Source organism: Mus caroli, chromosome 8, assembly GCF_900094665.2.
Source record: "Mus caroli chromosome 8, CAROLI_EIJ_v1.1, whole genome shotgun sequence".
Taxonomy (NCBI): domain Eukaryota; kingdom Metazoa; phylum Chordata; class Mammalia; order Rodentia; family Muridae; genus Mus; species Mus caroli.
In genome coordinates this window covers 105,672,703-105,696,661 of record NC_034577.1, presented here as the reverse complement: position 1 = coordinate 105,696,661, position 23,959 = coordinate 105,672,703, and the positions used below count along the sequence as shown (strand labels likewise).

The 23,959-nt window shown below is 46.8% G+C and overlaps 1 protein-coding gene across 1 annotated transcript in view; it reads right to left on the bottom strand.

The window, feature by feature from the left end:
- Positions 1-23,959, bottom strand: part of Wwox (WW domain containing oxidoreductase) — a 915,833-nt gene that overhangs the window by 843,689 nt on the left and 48,185 nt on the right. The gene's annotated exons all lie outside the window — the stretch shown is intronic.

The window sequence follows — 23,959 nt, the reverse complement described above, 5'->3', positions numbered from 1 at the left end:
ACTTCCAGCCAGGGCCAAGGAAAGTCCTTGGCCCTGGAACAGCTTGAGGCAACTGGAGAAGCGTGCATGGGAGAGTTCAATTGGGACCCCAGTGAGCAAACGGTCCAAACTTGGATTCTGGCCAGGCCATAGATATATGTTCACATAGCTCTTCAAGGAATATTTACCAGAGGCCTGCTCTCACAGCATTGAGTTCTCCATCAGGCCTTGCTAGCATACACAGGACCCTGTGTCCCCTGCAGCGCAAGGTAAGAACCCGGAGCACATCCATTAGGGGACAGTCTAGAACTTGTAAGAAAATTAACTAAGATGTTCATGTATTGTAAGCGCAAATTAAATAGGAAAGAGTAGATATTTAAAGAGGGAAGAGGGCTGGTTGGTGAACCAGAACACACATACAGAAGAAGAGGCAGGGCGAGCATCACCTCGCCCAACACGGTGCAAGTTCTACTCCGGGCTAGCAAATCCTTGTCTTTCCTTCCGATATTTTTAAGAGAAACCAGAGCTTTGTAACCTTGAGGAAAAAAAAAATTCTTCTTAACTAAGATTTTTAAAAAAAAATGTTATTTAGGTAATCCACAGGGCACCCTTCAAACAAAGCTGCCCTCCAAAAGCAACGCTCCCACTTATAGCAAACTAGTGCCAAGTCATAAAAAGTATGTCTTCGCTCTCATTCACCCCACACTCCAAACACTCCAGGAAACAAATAAAAGATGCCTGATGGTTCTGGTTGTGTCTGCCTCTCCTCTTCTCCACATCTATATTGGTATATCCATATGGGGCTTCTGTCTTCTCACCCTCGGTCCTGGCCATGCTTCCAACATCCCGAGCCCATTTCTGACAGGAAGTCTTGGGGCACTGTACTGCATGGGATCAGGCCTTCAAAAGGTCGAGGTTGCTTTGGAAATACTCGCCCGGTTAAATTTATTCATACTTTAGACAGGACTCGCATGCGCTGATGAAGTTTTAAATATCATTTCAAAATGCTCGCAGAAGAACGGAGATGCGATGAAGTGGGAGAGAGGGGTGATACGTTGATGACAGCAGAGTAAACATCCGGAAAACTGGGTCATTTACACGAGAGCTGCAGCCTCCCCTGCTAAAACACGCCAATGACAGTATGAAAAATGGTTTGTGATTTTAAAGAAATATAGCACTCCAAATGTCAGCGTGAGAGAATTCAATAACACTTAATGAAACTTTGGATTTCAAATTAATTACTGATTGACTACAGCATCAGGGGAGAAAACAGCCTCGATCAGAGGAGCTGGGGCAGGCTATAAATCTGGATGGCTCTTTCCAGGACGCGGAGCTGGGACTTCCTGCTCAGGTCAGTGAGGCCCGGTTAATGGGGTTACGGATCTCTTAGATGGCCACTGATTGGATTGCCAGACATCAGACTTCTCCTGACGTGGCTGTGCCTTTTGCTCTTTTCCTTCTTCCTGACTTGATTTTTAGTAACATTTAAACTTGTATTGGTTCCAAAAACTTGCTTACGGGAGCGTGGGAGAAAGAGTTAAGCGGATCTGAGGGGTGGTGTTTTATTAAAAGGTAGTAGGCACACACGTGTAAGAGCACATTTGGGGAGAATGGTACCCATGGTTTCTGGTTACTGCTCCTACCCTGCCTCTGCCACGCTTCCCTGAAGGCAGATCACAGCGCCCTGTCCCACTGACAATGGTCTTGACCATGGCTACTGGCAGAGCTGTGAGGTTTTGCCCTCAGGAGGCCCTCACCACTTCAAGTTCTAGGACGTAAGTACCGAGGATCGGAGCTCACGGAGGCCTAACTAAGGCTTCAGACAGATCTCCACCTTGTGTGCCATGAGAAAACAAGAGTGTGTGTTAGTGAAAGCGCTCAGGAGGCTGCAGTCGCTTGTCCTGCAGCAAAAGCTAGCTTATCAATATGCCATCCTTGCAACCAAAAAAAAAAAAAAAAAAGATGTTTACAAAGTTAAGGCATGACTTTGTTTTGTTTTCAGAAGTTACAAAATACAAAAAAAAACGCTGAACCACAACAGCACTAGACACCTGGAGCATTTTTTTATGGTTACTGCTAGGAAATGGACAAAGGAGAGACTGTATCGGCCAGGACTTTGTAGTAAGAGTTTCAAAGCATTGAATGGCCAGCGGTGAAGCAGTTGAGAGCTAAGCAGGAAGCCAGGAAGTTTACAAGGTGCTGACTGGGCTGGCCTGGATCTAAGGTTGCAACTCCTCCTCCGCCCCAGGGACAGGCATCTGTTCTTATTCCTGCTTCATAATGAGGAGGCTAACAAACCCATCCACCAGAAAAACCAGATCACCTCGCCCTCATCCTTCTTTGTACAACTCCTGGTTATTTCACACCTCATCTTAGTATTCTCCGTGCATCGCTCTTTCAATATAGCCAAAAGAGATTAATTAAAAAGTAGTCCAAGTCCAGGCATCTCATCCCTCAGGAAAGGCTCTCACTCTTATGATCAAATGTCCTATAAATTCTGAGACCTATCTAATAATCACGGCCATTCATTTTCCGCATAGCTGTGCTTACCGCTCTACAATGCTACTCTCAAATCCCCCCTCAGATAAGAATTTCTTCCAAGGATCAAGAACCCGCCTTGCTTTAAATCCCCACCCAAACCCTTCCCCATGTGGGAAATCTATATTAATTCCACCAAACTAGAGCTATCAGACAGCCATCATGTATAGGACTTGAAAATAAAGGACTAAAATTCATAAAAAAAGAATTAACATATTCACAAGGGCTCTGTTCCTATGTACAAAACAGATATGGAGGCGTTCTTTAAAAGAATGAGAATATTCACAAGGGATGCTCCATATACCATGGACAAAACAGATATGGAAGGGTTCTTAAATGCAATCTCTGAGAATGTTTGGAAAAATATATGTATATTTAGCACATTGTCCTAAGCCCAAATAAATGTATCTGAAATGGCCTATAATGCTATTCTCTATCAGCTGATAGCTTTTTGTGTGACTTGCACACACACACACACACACACACACACACACACACACACACACACATACACACACACACCACAGGCATGTACTCCCCGGATACCTCATCTAACTCAGCAAATCGTGATCCAAGGAGTAAGGTGGGGTTGGCTCCCAGCCAGCCTTAGCTCATGAGGCCATGTGTCCGGCTGGAGAAACAATGAACCTCAGGAGAGCAAGGCCTCTTTTCTACTTCTCCCAATGATGTCCTGTGACTAACAGTCCTGCTCTTATGCACTGTGCTGGGTAATCTAGGTACCTAATCCAGATCTCATCACCAGGGGTGGAGAGGAAGCTGATAAAATAAATTGCATTGTACAGTTTCATCTTTAAACTGAAATGGGGTAGCCTAGAAGCTAGCAGTCCCTTGCAGTATACGCACTTTTAAAACTAGAGATACCAGACCATTGAGAAATCCAGTGCTGATGGAAACCACCAGCCTGGGTTCCAAATAAGTACCACCATGTATATTTTAGAAGAGGACCATGAAGTGCACTCAAGTGTAGCAAACCTGCGCGGCAGAAGGCACTCAACTCCCCCCCACCCATTATCAACCAGTGCTACGTTTCCATGAAGTATGTGGTGTCACCGCAGAGATTAATCACCTGGCTGAGGTTGATCCACTTAGAAACTGACCTGGGATCCAAACCAAATGGCCTCAAGTCTAGTATTCAATGTGCTCTCCCTTCACTCCAGTGAGACTGCGGGTAGCCTTTGAAAGGATGCAGGGCCTCAGTCCATCCGTTCTAAGTGCGCCTGGCTCATGTGCCTCCTGTTCTAACAACACGAGTGACTGGATTGGGGGGTAAGGTGTAGTGTTGATAGGACAGAAAGGGGGAGACTCCAGGAGTAACAGCACCCACCAGGCAAACCTCCAGAGACCCAAGCGTCACCATGTCCATTCTACTGGACAAATTTCACTGCAAGTGAGAGAAAATCGGTTGACACCAGCTCAAACGCAAAGAGGGAGTCATTATTCTGTAATACAACAAGGGCAAGGATTAAGCTTAGGCAAAGGAATGCTTTCATACAGCTTAAACTACCCTCTCTTACCCACCTCCCACTCACATCTCCTTCCAGGTGCCAGTCCAACAGAGAAGATGGTGCATTTTGTCCACTGACTTGGGGATGGTCATTATCTGATGAGTGGCCAGCACAGCACTGCCTGCCATTGGTGGAGTAAGTGTCCAGTGTGGCGCTGACCGCTGCTAATGGAGCACAATAAACCACATGATCAAACCAGATCATGTAAACACCCTGAAGCTTCCGCAGTCTGCAAGATGCAGCTCTTGATAGCCAACATAGATGAAGAAATTGGCGTCACAACTGCTTCCACTGTGAGAAGGGCAGGGTGGGAAACCAGCCCAGAAGAAAGCAGGGAAGGGCTTAGGTGCCATGATGGTGTCAGCCACTGGTCACAGCTATTAACAACCCCCACCTCCCCATCTCTCAAAAAAGTACTAGGCAGGCGGCTGTTCCATACTTCTGTGGTTTATGACAGTTCTGCAGACGAGCCTCCCCACCTAGGGCTGGGAACGGACTGGGGAACCAGCAAACCATGGGCCCTTTGTGAGCCAGCTGCACCAACAAAGGTGAGGACAGAGCCAGGAATGACAGTGCTGTGTCGCTAGAACTTCAGAGGTTGTCCACACCACTAACCAGAGGTGATAGAGATGATAAATGCTATCTGTGGAGGCTATACCTTCCTGGTCCTAAGGCAGGAGGCAGGACTCCCTGTTTCTGGCTCTGCTCAGCCCCAGTGTGCTTCCGACAATACTATCCTCCAGATGAACAGCTCCCCTCAGCCTCAACGTGGATAGAGGATCAGCATGAGCAGAAGGCCGGTTCCTCAGGTGCTGCCCTTCTGCCCTGCCCAGCTTCATCCTCCGGCCCCATGACCCGATTCTCCTCAGCCACTCCTGTATCCCCAGCCCCCTTTAATGTATCATAGCACAATCTCACCCGACATCATATTTACTCATCTCTTATGTTATTGAGCATGGGATCAAAATATGATGTGCGGTCTGGAGAGATGGCTCAGCAACTAAGAGCACCTGTTGTTCTTACAAGGGATCTGGGTTCAAATCCCAGCACCCACGATGTTGGCTCATACTATGAATAACTCCAATTCCGGGGGATCCAACATCCTGTTCTGGAATTTACAGGGACTAAGTGCATAGACACACATGCAAGCAAAACACTTGTGTACATAAAATAAAGTAAATGACTCTTAAAAAACAAGTCAGGCATAGTGGTACACACCTTTAAACCCAGCACTTAGGAGACAGAGGCAGGTGGATCTCAGAATTTGAGGCTAGAATGATGTACACTGTGGGTTCCAGGCCACTCAGGCTCTGTGTATGTGAGAGAGAGGGAGGCGGAGAGGGAGAAGGAATACTTTAACAAAAGGAGGCAGGCTCATTTTCTCCAGTGGTCCAAGGAACCCCCCCCCCCTTATATAACTTCAAAGAGCATGTCCTTCCCCCAGCACCCACTGAGAGTCTTAGCACCATTAGGTCTGCCAGTAACCTTACTTCTGCCTCAGCCAGTGATTTTTTTCCATCCTGGACTATCTCACGATGGTGCCCACCTTACTGTCTACTCTATAAGATATTCTTTACTGTAATTCCTTTCTAATATCAGCTTCTAGACACCTTCAGATGCTGGTCTTACTTTTTTTAAAAATAAAAGCCCCAGGACTGCAAATTGTCTATACACTCTTACGACTATTTTCCCTGTGTAGCTAAGAGAACTGTTCTACATTGTGATATAAACACCTCTTTCTTTTGTGATCCCCTTTAACAGTTTTGATTTAATAGACACTGGCAGGTACTAAATTCCATGGAAAGCAGTAGTTGGAAGCCCACAGAAAATGCCATTTAATCAACTGAACACTCCCAGGTTCTCATAACCCTACTGAGGAATCACAATGAAGGCAGTGATGCTATATTAATTAAATTCTTGGAACGCATCCATGAAGCTTAATGGAAATGAGACGTTAGGAGGCCTCGATGCTTGGGAAACCACCCATCACACCACCAACGTCCCCGGAACCCACCTCCCACGCCTGCCAAGGGATCCGCTCAAATGCAGTCACGGCTATCACACTTTGCTTTAAGGAGGAAGACTTAGATAGGGAAATGTTAAGAGGAAAGCAAGAGTTCACCCACTATCTGCATACTGTTGCATCTGGGGAGTTGGCCACACATGATTTATCACGGAGACTCTGAGTTTCTTCGAAGGTGGAAAGCTTATAGAACTGGAGAGACCATGTTCATGCATTCCATCATTCGACAAACAGGATGAAGGAAAGACACCTCCACCCATTGAATATTCCAGTTGTCTGTGTTACAATTCCTCAATGTTCTCATAAGAGTCAAGCTTACAGAAAGCCACCAGGGTGCCCAATGCACGCTCAATTATAGGCATCGAAACACCAGCACAGCGATGAACGGGGAAACATCCTTATCAGGCTCTTCAACCTACACCTGTTGAAACTGAGACTCAAAGAAAGTAAAATCTCGGTCCATCCTCACCCAGCCCCAACCGTGCATCTCTGCAGACTCAGCCTCGGATGAATTGCTCTTCCTTGGACACAGCTGCTTAGCTGATGTTCAAAACAGCTCATTTCCATTTCATTGATTCGTTTTTGAAGATTTTCAGAATCACAATGGAGCCTAAAGAAAGGACCCTAATGAAAATAAGTACAACAAACATGATTCTCTTCTTTAGAGGGGTGGGGAGGAGAGCGTAGACTAGGATCCACACAGTGTAGATAGAACGTGATGCACATGTGTGTGGCATGTATGCATGACAGGACAGCCCTCGGTTTGCTCAAGACTTTTATTCACTTTTTTCGTGTGTGGAGGTAAGAGGGCAACCCAAAGCAGTTGGTTCTCCCCAGGAGTTAAACTCAGGTCATCAAAGTTTAGCAGGGAGTGCCTTTATCCAGTAAACCATCTAGCCAGCCCTTGGTCTGAAAAGTTTTAAAGGAAGAAATTTCAAGCTGGGTGGTAGTGGTATACCCTTAATTTTGGCACCCAGGAGAAAGAGGCAGGTAGATCGATGAATTCAAAGCCAGCCTGGTCTACAGAACAACCAGGGCTAGGGAGACACAGTGTTCAAAAGAGGGAGAGAGAGTGGGAAGACGAGAGAAATGTTATGTTTCATGTTTACAGGACGTTCTAAAGAGATGTGGGCTGGTGGATGAGGACACAGGCAGGGCTCTGGGATGATTAGCCTGGGGACCATGAAGACAGGTATGTCTCAACAGCTGACTGCATGAAATGTATGAAGAGCTGTCCTCCACCTTAGGTACAGGAATGCATGTGGGTATGGGAACAGAAAGTTTGATGCTGAGAGGGACCTGGAACTTTCTGACTGTCTGGTTTGACCAAACCAGTGAATTCCAAGACAGAGAAGGTACCCAATGCTTAACTCTGGCCTCCACGTGCTCATACCTACTTACACACACACACACACATACATGTGCACACACACACTCACAGGCATATACTTGCACACACACACATAGCAGATAATCAATTGCTACACAAAGGCTTGCAGTAAGTGTAGCTGTGTAAGGCATTCCTCAGTCTGATCTGTGACATCCCAGCCATCTACCCCTGTTCATGTGCACACAGCAGCAGGTAATCCCTAGACTTGGGAATTCGGACACTCTCACTGGCCAATGGGACGTGAGCCTTGGTGACAGGTCTCACTTGTGAGCAGAAGCTTGGCTGCAATACATACCAGCAAGCCTCTTCCTTCCTGTGCATAGCATCCAGCTACGTGGGCTGCAAGCCCCACCCCACCCCCACCACAGTACTCCCAGAAACACGGGCTAGAGACTCAGTCTAGACAAGAGAGACCTTGGTAGCTTTATGCTGTGGAGGGTCCACAGGGGCTGTTGGATATTACATCCTGACTAGCCTGTCCTGACCCACAATTCAGTTGTTCATTCTGGACATGTGACATTAGCTATCCCATCCAGGGAGTCTCCCTGAATGTGAGGGCTTATCGCATCTGCTATATAACCCAGGCTTGGCTTTACAGTGGTTTCATTGCTAACCATAAAAACTGTGATAGTCAAACTGTATAAACAAACCAAACAGTGTTTTCACCGTAAAACATGAATGAAATATCAATATTTGCCTTTGCCTTCTCGCGGCAACCGTAATGAGGGTGGAAAATTCATGCCATATGTTTAGAGTAGAAGGAAAAAATAGATCCCAACAATTCACCCGAGCAGGTCCTGGCTACACTGTTTAATATTTTTAATCCATCCGTTTCCCTTCACATATAAATCCTTTGCAAATCATGGACCACTCGAGACTGCCAGTGACGAAATCCACAGTCATTTCTACAGAGAGCTCTTTGCTGAGGAGTAATGAAGCTGGTGGCTCTGCCATGATGCCAAAGGGCTACGCCACCCTTGCAGAGCTCAGCTTGCTTGCTCAGGCTGGAACAGGAAAGCACTTTGAGAGAGACGTAAATAGACAGAGCCTCCCTGGAGCTACAGGTGCAGGTGAGCCCTTGCTCCTGACAGCTCCCATCCCCCACCGCCACCCCCCCACCGCCAACCCCAGCCTTCATCCACACAGAGCACGCTAAGTGGATTGTGCCTGCGAGGACCTTCTGATATGGTGTGTGTTCGGGGTAAGGGGTGTTATCTGTAGCTCCGAGGTTTGTGACAGGCTCCACAGCCAGCTTCACAGGCGGAGAGCAATGAGGGATGTTTTTATTTTGAAGCTGTGATTGAGCCCTTGATGTGAAGTTGCTGAAGCCTGCCCAGAGTGTTTGTTCAGGCTTTTAGGATACGAAGCCGAAAGGCGCAGAGAATGATTCAATTTCCTCCAAATTGGCTCACGGACCAGAGGTTTGTAGAAGCTGTCACCATCCTGCAAAATCCAATAGCACAGTGAGGAAGCTTTCCTTTGAACTTGAAGCCGATGGACCCAGAGGATGCTGTGTCTGGCCCTGAGGCCGGCCCTGCTGAGGCAGAAGAGGCTGCTGCTGGGAAGAGGAGAGGGAAGACAAGCAGAGCATGGAGAGGTGACAAGCAGGGGCTTCCAGCACTATGAGCAGGGCACTGCTGTCCCATTTACACCTGACAATCATCTTGTGATGCAGGGAAGCAGTAGGAAGATGGAGGGCACATGGAGGACCACTGAGAGCTAAGATTACCACACCACTACAGAAATGTAGAGCCAGGGAGAGTTCCGGCCAACCTTGGCCTGATTCCAAACCTCTCTTCTTAACCACTAACCAGCCTAGCAGCATCAAAAATCAATCATTCAATAAGTAAAACTCATCTTTCCAGTTTAGCTTGGTGGTGCACATCTAAAAATCCCAGCACTGGGGAGATACAGAGATAGGAAGGCCAGAAGTTCAATGTCTGCTAGGTGACAGAGCTCTGAACCCATCTGCCCCTTGCACAAGTAACACTGAGCTTGGGACATAACCAGATCTCAACCCCATCTACCTTCATACTAGACAGACAGACAGACAGACATATGCATGCATGCACACACGCACACACACATGCAGTAACCAGTGTCTTGGATATCATTACTCATTTACATGTCTGTCACTGTACTCAGACTCCATGAGGACGAGGACAATGAGGTGTATACACACACACTCACAATCCAGTAGACTACACGCACAGATGCTGTCGATAAGTATTTGTTCAGTAAATAAGGAGCCCATCCGACAAACGATCAATACACAATGGGATCAATGCTGTAATCAATCAATGCATAATTTAAAAACTGAACGCTAAAGGGGACGTGGAAGTGAAAGACAGATGTTGGAGAATGTGAATAGGGAGGTGTGGGGGAAGGGATGAGGGGGCAGTGACTGTGACAAAGTACATTAGATGCCTGTGTGGCAATGCCACAATGAAACTCCTTATCATGGAAAGCTAGCATATGCCAATCCGAAGTTAAATAAACGAAACCAAATGCATTCTGTAAGTTCCTGGGAAGCGGGAAGCTTTGCTCTCTCCAATAGTGCTCAGCACAGTACCCAGCTGAGAGGGGTGGAATGACAGGTACTTTTGGAATGGGGGGGGACAGAAAAGCATCCTAGAGAATCCTGGGGAGACTCTGGAGAAGAGCTGGGCATGAACAGAGACTCATGGGGCACAGGGACATATGGTAGGTGGACACGCTGGCTGTGATCCCTCCAGGCTGAGGAAGCAGTCTGTGCCAAGATTCAGGGAGGTGGGAAGGTTGGGCAACACTGTGGTTCTGATACAGCTTGAACAAGGAGCAGAATGGCTGAGTGGCCAGGCATGAGCTGGACAAGCAGGTGAGGCCATTCTGCATGTGTGCCACAAGTAGGGGTTTTTGACTCTATCTTGTTTGCATGTGTAGTAAACACACACACACACACAAGTACACATGTGCACACACTAGTGCAAGTGGGATAGAGAAGATGATCATGGCTGAGCCTCCTCAGGCACTATCCACCTTTTCTTTTTTGAGACAGGGTCTCAGTGGCCTGAAGCTTGCCAAGTAGGTGAAGCTGGCTGGCCATTGAGACCTAGGGATCTGCCTGTCTCTCTCTCCCCAGAGCCAAGATTAAAAGGGTGCAACAACAAACCCAGTCTTCTGTAATATAAGTTCCGGAGATTGAACTTATGTCCGCATGCTTGTAAGGCGTCTCCCCAGCCCCACTGGGTTGGCTTTCGATTGTTTCTTGTCTCTGCTGGCACTTGGATATTATACCAGGAACCATTCTAAGTACTCCGGTATCATTCTAAGTTCCTGGTGAGTGACATGACAGTTGATCTTCACAAACCAACGTTGGGTACTGTTTGGGTACTACTGGCACTGCACGTCATAGACAGAACAGGAAGTGAAGGGTACCTGGTTCTCGTGTGGTACAAACAGGACTGAGACTCAGGCACTCTGTAGTCTGGGTCTGTTGCTTAGACCTGCAACGTAGTTTATGGTCCAACCCTTTCAGGCTTTGCAGTTTTCCCAGATAACCCACCCTGGTGCCCAACAGATGGAGATGTGTGGACGCTAAATGAATCCTTTCCAACAACTACTGGGCTGACTTTGAGAGCCATTTATTCTCCCTAAACAAAGTCTTCATATACTCCAGTTTGTCCACTTACAAATTTAAATATATATACTATGCTTTAAAAAAAAAAACCCTATATTTAATTATACATGGCATCAATGAAATTTCACTTGGGGAATGATAATCCAACATAAACAAATGCTTCCAATTTGGGGGGAAAAGCTATAATTTAAACTAAATTACTATACTATCCAGGAAGAAAGAAATGTGTTCTCTTCATAGGAAGACAAAGTATTATCTGGTATTCAGTGGCCCCAGCCAATCAGAGCGTAGCAGCAGCAGCAGCAAAGGATTGGAAGGAAGCACCCTAAATTCCTCCCTCCCTGGTTCAGATCTCACTGCTGATCCAGGCTGCAGTGTGTGCTGCCTGCCCTGGCCTGACTTTCATTAAGGTTTAAAGTCAATTAAGCCACGGATTGGAACAATCACTCCTCCTTTACAAAGTATTGATATTTGCCCCCCAGACGCTTGAGGGCTTTTCCAGCACTCGAGAAGAGATTTATGTTAGACAATTTCTTTCTGATTAAAACAAATCATAGCTCAACAATTCTAATTTCTTCCTTTCTAAGCAAGAAATGACCAGGGGACATAAGAAACAGTGAGCCCGCTCCTTCATCTGGCCCAGGCCAGTCCAGGAGAGCGTTCCTTAAGAGGCTGCCAGGAAAGTTTGCAGCTCTGCCTTGTCTCCCTGTCTTTGTCTGTCTGTCCAGCCTTTGTGTTGCCAGCTCACTTATGTTCTCTTTTCTTCTGCTTTCCTCTGTCTGTCTATATACACACACAGGTGCGTGCATATAATCTGGGCAATCTTCACCGTTTGTCACATTGAACACTTATTAACCAAGAAACAAGTGGAACATTAGACAGGCAGCCGAACCTTGCTGTTTCTTCTGACCTGAGCAACAGGAAACCAGAGAGGTTTCATGCTTGCCTTCTCACACTCTAGCAACATCTTGGGCATTGTCAAATAATTACTGATGCAATTAACCCCAGCAGAGGCAAAGAACAAAATAACCATCCAAGCCCCTGCTCTCCCTGTTTATGTACATGCGTGTGAAGACCACGGGCCTATGGAATCTATCCGCTGGCCTTCAGATCCCTATGTAGCCATCCCTGAGTGTCCTCAAACTGTGGCAATTTTCTCGCCTTAGCCTCCTGAATGCTAGGATTACCAGTGTGTTCCATCATGCCTGGCTAGCTCTTTACTTCATCCCCTCTGCTCTTCAGTGCAGCCTCTGGAGCCAATCTTTCTATGTGAAGGTTCTCCTTCCTGTGCCGCAAGGTTGTTTGCTTATTAGTCCACTCCCCATCACAGTCATCCCTCCCAAAACCAGCACTGAGTGGGGAGGCTGGCTATTTATAGTCAATAAGGGTTAGTAATGTCCAACAAAAGGGATTAAATACCGTAATACAGCATTCCACAAATAGCTACGTGTTCTTGAACAAGCTAGAAGTCGGCTAACAAACTGGAGACCCCTGAAATATCAACAGGCTAAGCAACTCACAAAGCTCAAAACTTTATGAATGTCTGGTTATCTATACCTTGTGCTGGACACCTTTCCAAAGGTAAACAAGCACGGGATTGTGCTATCTGGGTTTCAATGTCCATGACTCGGTTATCAACCTTGACCGCCCACTTGCTCTTCCCATGAGTGTCTGGTAATACCTCCTGTGCCAGGTTACTTCATGGCACAGAGAGGATGTGGCAGAAGAACTGGGCAAGCAGGAGCGCTGCCCTGAAAGCCCCTCATGCCTGTGGTGTCTGTGCTGTGTGAGTTTGCACACATCCTGAATACCTCTGTGCCTTAAGATCTTTTCAGGAAACCAGAATTCATGAAATTGAATGTGTGGACGGGTCCATCCTTAACATGTGCTGAAGGGAAGGACTAGAAGTCCTCAGCACAGCGACTACAGCATCATGCTAGCTGCCATTCTTGCTATTATGATTCTCAGTTTCAGAGGGGTTGACCAAGGGCCAGTGAGATGGAGCATAAGGTAAAGGGGCTTCCTCGGGGCTGAAAATCTCTGGGATGGCTCAGGATCTGGGCTAGGACAATATTTAACTGTTGGAAGCAAAGACAAAAGTGTACACCTACTCTCTTAGTAAAAAAAAACAAAGAGCGGGAAACCAGGTGGTGGTCTATCTCGACTTCTGCGTGTACCCAGATTTCCTTGAGTCCCCATCTCCAGAAACTCTGAACTGGTGGTTCTGGGCAGGACCCAAGAATCTGCGTGTCTAGCATGTTCTCGGGTGATGCTGATTCAGCCTTGAGAAGCACTCTGTGAGTTTCTGCAGCACTGGAAACCACCGAGATTGGTCAATGAGACACCGCAGAGAGCGGTCCAGATGTCTCCTTGCTCTCCCCACCTTAAACACAGCACCTTTCCAGCCTCCTTGATGCTTACATTTCTGTCTTCTCTTTGCTTTCAATTTGGGGTTGGTTTTAAGTGTCCTGTAATTCATCAACCAATTCTCTCCTGGCTACACATTCCAAGTAATTAAAGTTCAGTAATGACTGAGTCTTTCTGCTCCAGCACCTGCATTTCATTTGTTTATTTTCCCAGAGTCATAAATCTGAAGGGCTGTCAAAGTGCCATAATATTAGTGCAATAATCAAAGTTAATTAGTCCCTCTCAATAAACAACAACAAAGCTATTACAAAGCTGCATTCAAGTTCTCCCGGCCTAACGGGTTGCAGACTGCAGACTGCCTCGTAGTCAGAACAACTGGAGATCCCAGAATTGTTGAGTGAATACATGTGGTGTTCCTCCATCACTTAAAGGCAGACTGCGCCCTTGATGCATGCTGATTCATTAACTCCAGGGAAGGCAAAGCAGGCCCAAACTCCCACAGCTGCTGCCTGCTGCAAGATTCAGGGGTTGAGGTTCCCCAGCTGCCTAGCCTTACCATGAGCATCCCAAGCTTCAATAATAAAAGAGGGACAAGGGTTGCAAAGAAATGAGAGGGGGCAGTCTCACCGCCAACTCTCAGTAACCTGATAGCTTCAATAACTTTGAATTTATTATTTAGGGAATTTGAGAGATGCGCGTATTAGTTGGGCTCTGAGAAAGGAGCCAACAGCGCTCTGGGGAAGGAGCTCAGACCTCTGTCTGGTGGTTCAGGGGAGGAGATGCTATTTTCACTACGAGGGAGGTCTTTCTAATTAATTCACACAGAACCAGAATGGGATGACTGCGTGATCCATGAAGAAGAGAGTCCACAGCGAAGCTGGAGGCCTCTGACCTGGGATGCTGTAGCACACAGGGCACCCGGGAAGTTTTTCACCTTGAGCAGCTCACTGGGTCGCAGGGTCCAGTTCATCCCAGAGATGGCTTCTGCCCTGGAGGCCACTGCTCCTGTCTTCCTTACTAATGTTTTCCCCAAGAGCATATGACCGAAAACTGTACTCATTCTGTATCTAATCAAATCTAGCAGGTCTCTGGGACATGTTCTAGCAGGTGGATGGTTCTGAAAAAAAGAACTTAGCATGTAAATCTAAAGGACCATGGTAGCAGCTGGTAACAGAAAGCTGAGCTTGGCAGAGGGTTCTGAGTGGATTCAAACCAGCATTGTGGTGGCAAAGACTTCACATGGCTCCTAATATGGTAGCCCAAATCCAGTGACACCAGACAGTGTGCAAAGAAGATACCAGAATGCCTTTCGGGAACTTTCACCTTTCTTGGGAGTCACCCTCCATCACTACCAGCTCAGGGACCTTGCTGAGACACTCACCAGCCCCAGCTCACGTGGGTGAAGGAGAACCAGGCTCCATTCTTGAAGGGAGAATTGTCAAAGAACTGGTGTATAGGCTTTGACGTCACTACAACACACCTGTAAGCTCTCCTTCTGCAGAATTCTCAAAACTCGGTTGCATCTAAATCCCCCAGATGACAGGGACAGGGACAGACACCAGGTCTCATGAATCCCCTAGGGGTAGGGGTGGCCTCTGTGGGCTCTACTTCTCTTCAGCACTAACCCCAGCCTATGCAAGGCCAGCCTGCTCCAAGTCACCCAAGGCTACACCAGTAACAATCACCTCTCTACGTCCTGAGGATGGAAGAGGATCCACTTTCATCTCAGAGCATTTCAGTGCTGACTAACACTGCTGGGGAAACAAGGGGATCCAATAGGAGAGAAGCTTAGAAATGTCTCCCAAACTCCTCCTTCCTTTCTTCCCTTCCTTTCCCCCCTCCTCCTCAGCCCCTCCTCCCTTCTTCCCCCTTCTCTCTATTCCCCCTCCTCCCGGTCTCTTCTATTTCTCTGCCCTTTAAGATGAGGAGACATAGTAAGCTATAAAACAGAAGACAATTCTCACCAAGAGCCTAAGCGAGCAAGCATAGCGTTCAGATTTCCAGCTTCTGCAACACTTGGGAATGGATCCTGCCTGAGCCCACAGCCTATGGCATTTTTCTAAGAGGAGCCTGAACTAGAACAAGGGGAGAACACTTTTCTCAAGATGCGTAGATGCATCTGTCTCGTTCAGGGATCTGTGTTGGACAATGGTGCACAACAGCTTTCTGCATTGCAGCACACTGGGCTCCATGCAGGAGAGCTCTGTGTGGCTGCACTCTGTCCTCGTGGTGACCCTGAAAGTTGTCACTTGTGCCATTTCTACAGGAAACAAGCCAGGGGAGCCAGTGGGCAACTGTTTGTGTCAGAATTTGATCCCAAGTCTCTAGGGCTTCAAAGAAAGGACCTGGAGTATTTCTGTTGTAAATGCTTCTCTTGGGTTAACCTTGGCCTTCTGCAATAAGGGCTGGCCAGCCTGGGACACCGCCTTCAGTACCGCTGATCTCTTATTTGTCCTTGCCCGGACAGTTTTATCAGCACAGTGACTATTTCTCTTCTATTTAATCTAATATACACTACATCTGAGGCTCTCTGAATGCCCCATAATAAACATGAAAAACAGTTTCAAGTATATTTCTTCTCTTAAATAACAGGCTAAAAGCTGAGTGGCCAGATGCAAGCCTTGCAGCCACTGGCTAGATACCATCTGAAGATGAAATCTGTCTTTTTAGACTGTGTCAAAATTGCTTAATAAGAACCCAGGGGAGTCCACATTATTGAAAGGATGGATCTTCTTTGGGCTGCACACAATTGGGGGTGATGGTTGGGAGCGAGCCACCTGTGCTTCCTGCTCATCCTTTTAAAATTCTGCGGTGAACCACAGCCCTTGTTATATAACGGTTATAATGGATATAAAGTTTGAAAAGATTCAGTTCAAGACTGCCAGGGATGGCCAGGAAGAAAAAAAAAAAAAAAACTGAAGACACAGAAATGGTGATCAAAGAATGGTGGATACAGTCAAGAGTAAGTCAACGCAGAATTTTCAGAATGAGAAATGAGATGGAAAAGTTGGAGGAGAAGGACCAGGCACAATTTTTCAGACATTCTGAAGACAGAGAAAACTCAGAATATTTTAGCAACCAATTATGTCTACGAGAGGATGAATAATTTATTAACTGATAAAGCGTCTTTCCTGGGCCTGTGACAAGAAAGGTCAAATGGGCAACTTAGGCAGAACGGTAAATACACTACATAGCACTTAACAAGGAAGGGAGGGGGCGGAAGGGAAGATGCAGACTCCTTTGACCCAGTTATCAATGACATCGAATTACAAAGAGCTAGGGAAGTTCCTTCCTAGGTAACCACAGGTACCCTCATGTTACTGACACGTTTCCCATCATGAGACACTGACTCAGAGTACAGTATCAGGCTGAGTTCTTTAACAAGCCTCGTCAAGACTAGGAGTGTGTGGCTCCGCTGAGAGAGTGCTTGCTGGCTTGTATGAAGGAAGGCCTAGGTTCAATCCTAGTGCCCGTAAAACTATATGAGATGGTGCAAGGCAGTGAGTGATCTAAATGCATGAGAGGTCAAAGCAGGGGGCAGAAGTTCAAGGTCACTCTCCCCTACAAGAGAACCAGAGATGGCTCGGTGGTTAAAGGGCATGAAGTTCTGAGGGGGGAGGATACTGAGAACCCACAAAGAGAGCAGATATGGAAGCATGGTCAGTACCGGAACCATTGAGTACCACTGAGCATTAGAGACAGAAGCTCCTGAGCCAGCTCCCCAGGCTCACATTGTGGCAAATAAGATACTCCTTCTCCAACAAGTGAAAGGCAAGCTCCAATACCCACGACTGTCTTCTGACCTCTACATACGTACCATGGCACGCATGCACTTGCACTCACACATATAAACATGTGCATCCACATGCACACACACACACACACATACAGAGAGATAGGCACATACGGTGGTTAAGAGCACTGACTGCTCCTCCAGAGGACTCAGGTTCAGTTCCCAGCATCCCACATGGCAACTCACACCTGCCTATAGCTCTCGTTCCAGGGGATCTGACACCCTCACACAGACATTCACAGCCAAAATACTGATGCATGTAGGTAGGTAGATAGGCAGGCAGGCAGACAGACAGATAGACAGACAGACAGACAGTTCAATAAAGAAAACTTGGGCCAATCTTTAGGAACAACACACACCAGGAATTTTAGATTAGGTATCAGAAGGGTTAAGAATTGGTGTGATGCAGTTTCAAATTCAGATTCCCCACTCATCCCCCAGGAATTACACACCTCTTACCCAGCCCCCAAAAGCCTTGGCAGTCAGATGGGTTAATCATGTGGTATATGTGCTTCACTGTTAATGCTAAGCACATCACCTAGTGCACAGACACCTCGATAGCTTATGAAGATGACAGTAAACGACATGTGAGAATGTACCCGGGCGGAACTTCATCCTGGTCTTCTGCTGCGAGCGCTATGCTTACTGGCTCAAGCAAACAATGTACATAGCTGCTGTTGGCTCACAGAACTGTTTATATCATATTTTATTTACTGAAATCCAATACTGTGCAGAAAAACAACCTTTAAAGCAAATAAGTGAGAAAAATCCAGGGGCTGATTTAGGATGGACTTTTCCTAGTAACTAACTGTGGTGGCTTGAATAGAGATGGACCTCACATCCCAAGGCCTGACACCATTACTGGGGCAATGGAGAGCTCACAAAGAAGGATCTATCATGACTGCCCTCCAAAAGACCCAGCAAGCAGCTAAAAGAGCCAGCTACAGATATTTGCATCCAACCAATGGACAGAAGCAGCTGACCCCTGTTGTTGAATTAGGGAAGGCTGAAAGAAGCTGAGGAGAAGGGTGATCCTGTAGGAGGACCAGCAGTCTCAATTAATCTGGACCCCCAAGATCTCTCAAACACTGAAGCACCAAACAGACAGCATACACCAGCTGATATGAGGCCCCCAACACATATACAGCAGAGGACTGCCGGGTCTGTGTTCATTCAGAGATGATGCACCTAGCCCTCAAGAGACTGGAGGCCCCAGGGAGTTTAGAGGTCAGATGAGGTGGATGGTGGAACATCCACGTGGAGACAGGGGGTGGGGAGGATGTGGAACAGACGGAGGGTGGATGGTTGGGGCGGGGAATGGAATATGGAGTGTAGAAAATAAATTAAAAATTAAATTAAATTTAAAAAAAAAAGAAATGGACCTCATAGACCCACAGTTTTGAATGGTTGGCTCAAAGACAGTGGCACTCTCAGGAGGCGTGGCCTTGTTGGAAGAAATGTGTCACTGTAGGGGCAGGCTGTGAGGTCTCATATGGTCTAGCTACTGTGAGCCCAGTATAGCTCACAGCCCCCTTCTGCAGAGTGAAGCTCAAGAGGTGGAACTCACAGCTCCTTCTCCAGCACCGTATCTGCCTGCTTGCCGCCATGTTCCCCAATATCATGATAATGGACTAGACCTCTGAAACTGTAATCTAGCCCCAGTTAAAGGCTTTCCTTTATAAGATTTGCCATGGTCATAGTGACTCTTCATAGCAATCAAACCTTAACCAAGACGCTTAGTGATAATTTAATAGTTGTGTGGGTTTGTTTAGCTGACATTCAAAACAACAGGATGAGTTTTGTACCTTGGACTGTCTCAGATAACAGTCATGCTCTCCAAGGCAAGTAACTCACCTGGGTAGAAAGCTTCTATGTCAGCCACCCCACACACAACCTACACACACACACACACACACACACACACACACACACACACACACAGGTGCTCACGCTGCATGAGAGGACATCACCTCTCACACCTTCCATCTGGAAAAGCAAACTGCCAAGTATAAGCTTTTCCTAGGAAAAGGGACTAAGGGAAAATCCGCACAAGCACCGAGGAGGCTCCCAGTGGCTCTGGGGTAGCCAGAAAGCTGCTGGATTTCCGGAGAACTCGTCAGAGCTGTGTTGAGTACCCCACACCATCCCACACTTGATACTGTACATCATGAGAACTAGGAGTCAGAGGTGCTGAAGGCTCAGCTGTGTCGGGTGGTGGCACACACCTTTAACGCCAGCGTTTGGGAGGCAGAGGCAGCATGAGGGCAGCCTGGTCTACATCATGAGTTCTAGGCCAGCTAGGACTCCACAGTGCAACCCTGTCTCAAAAAAGAAAAATCTAAACCAAGTGCCAGTGCTGCTTGCCCAACGTCATAGCAGGCACAAAGTCCTTCTGATGCCCACAACGAAGACTGTCAGGACTCGACAGCACCACCAATGCCCATGCGTCTCCACTCCGGGGAGATAAACAGACCTGGAAACCACACCATCGAGAACAGGAGTGATTTAGCTCTGCAGCTCTGGATCAGGTGGCTTCCATCAAGCCAGCATGTATGTTCTCTGCCACATTTTCTCTCTCTCTCTCTCTCTCTCTCTCTCTCTCTCTCTCTCCCCCTCCCTTCTCAGTAACCACTGCTTCCAGTTTCCTGGTGACTGAACAGCATTTCCTGGCTATGTGCAAAACGCAGATCTTTGTTAATACAAAGGGAAGGGCAATCACGTAAATAATTAAGACGGCTTTTCAGACGACGGTTGAGTGCTAATATGAAGTGCACTGGAAAACACTAATCAACCAACTAAGTGTGCATCTATCAAACTGTGGGAGTCCAGACCTGAAAAGCCGGGAAAACAATTCATCATGACTCCACCTCAACCGTGTTGGTAAACATCGTCCTTATAGCTCCCCTTCCGGTCACTTGTGGAGGGTGAAGGAAGCAAGCTTTGCGATGCGCTCCGTGTGTAATTAAGAAACCAATAACTCCATCACTGCCATTAACCAAGGCAGTGGCACTGAGCACTTAATCTTTCTCCACCATGTGTTAATACTTTACCTACCCATAAGTTCTGTATTTACCACAAACCACCTCTGCCTTGAAACCCACACTGTACTCTGCATTTTACAGATGGAGATGCTGAAATTCCCAGAAGTTCAGACATTTCACCAAGGTCATAGTGTGTATCTGTTTGACAACATACTACAGCTTTATCTTTATTTCTTACTATTGTGTATCCCTGTGTGCCTCTATGTAAGTTTATGCATGCAAATGCAGGTGCCCGGGGGCCAAAAGAAGGTATTGGGTTCCCAGATCCTGGAATTGGATCTCTCCAGCCCTACCATATCTTTTTGTAACCATCAGACAGAAATAGGTTGCAACATTCCTAGAAAGCATCTGGATATGTCCAGAGATGTTCTAGGTTGTCACAAGAAGAAAGGTCGATTGCATTCACGTTGGTCCTTAGTGAGTTCAACATCAAAGCAGCTCTAGGCCCTGGTAGACCCAAGGCTGGATCTAGTGGTGCACACCGTAGTCTCTCCAATTGAGGGACTAAAGCAAGAGAGACTTAGGATCAAGGCCAGAACGGACTACATAGTGAGTTCCCAGCTAGAATGTGTTACAGTTTGAGACCCCATCCCTATGGAGAAGAAGGAAAGGAGGAAGGGGAGGAGGGATGTGGCTATATTGATGTCGATGTTTACCAGTTGCTTTCTCTAAACATGGCTGAAACTAACCATTTGGATGCCACCAAAGCACCTGAAGCAAAGACTGCAAAACTTAAGTATGGGACACTCAGATAAGAGGGAGAAGAACCAGCTGATTGATCTTCAAGGCAGATGGCATGAACAAGGGCCCTTTTCCTGAGCTCACAAGCTATGTGGCTCTGGGCACTGCCCATCTTTGGCACTTGTGCCTTGGCTCCTCGGTGAAATGAAGACTAGGCTTGTTTTATTGTAATGGGCCATGCCTGGACACAGTCTATGACAGGAATCCAATGAATGAGGGCAGTCAGCTGCCCCAACACTGAGAATTGACAAAAAAAAAAAAAAAAAAAAAAAAATTCCACTGGCTAAGACACAGACAGGAAACACTGGGAACATGGAGATCCTGGAAGGTGCAGCGGAACTTGGATGGGAAAGCCTTGGGTGGAACAAGCCCAGTGGATGAAGAAACCAGTTCCATCTCCAGAGCTAAGCTAAAGATGCCGACAGAGCCTTGGCACCTGGAGGGCAATCTGGAGCCAAAATGCCCGGGGACTTCTGAATGAGCTCTTGCTGCAACAAGAAACCCTGGACCACTCAGAACCTCCCACGGGGTAGCAATATGTCTTACCACATCCCCAGCCAAGTACAGATATGGTCCATCCCAGGTAAAGTCTGATCACATTCAAGATGGCTTGCAGACTGAAAACCTGCAGTGGATTAAACTGACCTTGACAATCCTCACTGAAATGCCAGGTGAGATCCCTGTGCAGAGACGGGAAATCAGGAGGAGTCTGAAGAAAATCAGACCAGCAATGTCAAGGGTAAGCATGGGGGGAAGGTGTGGGGAGCCAAACATAAAGAAGGCAACAGGATTGGGTCTCTACACTGCACTGACAGGGAAGGCAGTGACAGGGAATGGTAACCATGGCTTTAGTGCTAAATCTGGGCCTCCATAATCACCATCTTGGGGGAATGAGAAATACCCCGAAAACAAGTGCACCGCTGAGATACGACCAAAGGGCTGAGTCTCTGTAGTCTAAACCCTCCAGGATGCGATTTCAGTGTGTGAAACTGCAAGAGACACATTCGTCTCCGCTGGTGTTTCCTGTTCCCACGTCCCTAACTTGAATGTTTCCAGATAATCATTCCTCTAGGATTGCCACTCCACATCAGGAAACTGTCTGGTGAAATGCCACAGTGATATTTCCCATCACCTGAGTCTGGCTCATGGGGACGCCGTTGGGGCTTAACATGAAGGGAGGAGAGAGTACACGCTGGGTCTCTGAGATCATCTCACTAAACCTTCTTCATTAGGGATGTGCCAGATGTTCTAAAGAGACTTGCCCGAGGTAGATCCAAGGATTTCTGCCTCTGTGCATCAAATGGTAATGGAATCAGGACAAGCTCATGCCTATAATTCCAGAACTCAGCAGACAGACACAGGATGACTACTGTGAGTTCAAGGTTAGCCTGAGGTACACAGTGAGATCCTACCTGGAAAAAAATAATAAAAACAAACAAACAAACAAGAGAGATGGCAACAAAGATGGATGATAGATAAATGAAGAGACAAATAGGTAACAGACAGATAGATGGTAGGTAGACAGACAAATGATAGATAGATAGATAGATAGATAGATAGATAGATAGATAGATAGATGATAGATAATTGACAGTCAGACACAGACAGATTAAGATAATACAGAATTGGTAGGTGAGAGATAGACAGTGGATTTAAATAGATGATAAATGGATAAATAGATAGATGAAAATAGAGGATAGATAGATTTAAGATATCAAAATTGAATAGCTACAGGTCAGTCTGTTCCCATCTGTGGTGCAGTCTAAGAGAAAGATCAGGTCGAAGATGAGAAGCAACTGAGCTACACCACCCGCTTCAGAGACCCGCTCCGACATTAAGATCCCTGTACAGGGTGCTAAGGGCGGAATCACTGAGGTCATGGAACCATTGCAACCTGAAGCACATCATTCAATCCGCGAGATCTGAGAAGTCTAATCAGCCTCCAGACACCAGGGACAGGAATGGACATGCAGCAACAACTGGGCCACCAAAATGTTACCTGCATATGTAACCCAGTGAAGGGAGGAACTCACTGCTAAGGCTCCGGCCCAGGGGTAAGTCATAGGCTTAAATGCTGAAGAGGGTTCACATACTTTAGACCTAATTTCACATGAATTGATGAGACAGTCTGATGCAGGAGATAGAGGACACTACATCACTTGTATTCATTTGCACAAGAATGCTAACAACCTTTCTGAGCCCCAAACGGGACCGTAGTTAAGTTAATACATAAGCACACACTGGAATAGCATACAACCATTAAAGAAAATAAAGTTGTATGGTTTGGAGGTGCCGTGTCCTCCCAGAGGTCCATATACGAAGACTTATTCCGTAATGCAGCAGTGGTCATATGTAGAGCTTGGGTGGGGGGTGAAATTAGGTCACAAAGATTCTGACTTCCTGGATGGGCAAGTCTACTGACTGAGAAGAATCGGGTGGTACAGACACGGGGTGCTGGAAATTAGAGAGGGACGCCTAGTTGAGTAATATAGGCCACTAGGGCATTAGGTGTCCTAGAGGATACACAGAAGCCCCAATCAGTCTCCCACCAACTCCCTTCTTCCTCCCTCCCTCCCCCCTCCCTCCCCAACACCCTCTTTTTCTCTCCCTCTTTCTGGCTTCCTTCCTCCCCAGTCTAAAAGCAAAGGGGTGGGCCAGATCTAGGCTGACACCTGAGCCAAAACTAAAGTTCCTTTCTCCCTTCTCTTTGTACCTAGTGAGCAAAGCCCTAGCCCAAAGGCTGCTTAGACTTCACCTCACCAAAAAATGACGCAGTGTATCAGATGAGCCAATCAAAGTGCAGATCAGCGTTTATGTACTCTTGCATACATTCGAAACCTTTTTTCTAGAGGGGCACACAAGAAATAGTTAAAGATGTGTACCTTTCAGGGTCCAGGGAGGACGTTTACTTTGTACCTTCTCTTTCCACAGGAAAACAAGAC